The sequence below is a fragment of the Eutrema salsugineum genome, unplaced genomic scaffold, assembly GCF_000478725.1.
Source record: "Eutrema salsugineum unplaced genomic scaffold, Eutsalg1_0 scaffold_3, whole genome shotgun sequence".
NCBI lineage: Eukaryota > Viridiplantae > Streptophyta > Magnoliopsida > Brassicales > Brassicaceae > Eutrema > Eutrema salsugineum.
This window is the reverse complement of record NW_006256756.1, coordinates 15,645,782-15,646,676: the sequence shown is the minus strand read 5'-3', so window position 1 is coordinate 15,646,676 and position 895 is coordinate 15,645,782. Positions and strand designations below refer to the sequence as shown.

The 895-nt window shown below is 43.6% G+C and overlaps 1 non-coding gene across 1 annotated transcript; it reads right to left on the bottom strand.

The window, feature by feature from the left end:
- Positions 1-210: 210 nt before the first annotated feature.
- On the bottom strand, positions 211-320 carry LOC112085893. Its single transcript, XR_002899174.1, has one exon. It is a non-coding gene; the product is annotated as a small nucleolar RNA R71 (small nucleolar RNA).
- Positions 321-895: the final 575 nt, after the last annotated feature.

Here is an 895-nt window from a genome sequence, read left to right as displayed (position 1 = left end):
CTGAACACCCAATCGATCATATTGAAAATTTTGAAGAGTTGTGTTCAACCATAATGAAAAAATACTGATTACCATATGTGTGTCCTTTTTTCATTCTCTCTAACTGGTAGAGCTAGTGAATAGCTTAAAACTTTGCCACCTGCGTCCTTGAAGATGTGGAAAGACTGTAAAGAGGCTTTCCTAAGTCACTTTTACAACAGAGATCGTTCCAATCTCTTAATTGACAAGATCCAAAAATTTCAGCAGGAGGACACAGAAGACCTCTATGATGCCCGAGAAAGATTCAGAGATTACCAAAGAGATTGCCCACACCATGGTTTCTCCGAGGAGCGCCTGATGACCATCTTCTACCATGGAGTTAATGAAGAACTGAAGTTTTCTTTTGATACCTCTAGCAATGGAGACTTTCCCACTAGAACTATAGATGAGTCTCACGCCTATATCACTAATCTAGCTGGGAGTATCAGAAATAGGAGACTTCTAACCCAATCTAGATGTTCTATGTTCGAGGAAAAAGAACCACCTGTTAGTAAAGAATGTCTAGATCAGATTAGGGAAGACATCCGGAAGATTCCTAGTGCGATTGGTCCGATTCATAACTCTGATGATAGAAGCAAACATAATAAACCCTGCGTCGAAAAGATAAACGACATTGGGGTAGAGAGGAGTTTCTGAACTCAGGAGATGATGCAAACTGCCGATGTCTATCAGATTGAAGAGGCTGAGCAGAATCAACCCCACCAGGGGTGGGAGCCTTTCAACTGCGGCAAAACCGACCTCCACCGCGGGTGGGAAGCTTTTGGCCGCGGCCAAGAAGAGTTTCACCGCGGGTCAGAGCATTTTGACCGCGGCCAGCCTAGTTTTCAACCTACCTTCCAACCTTCTTTTGAGCAAA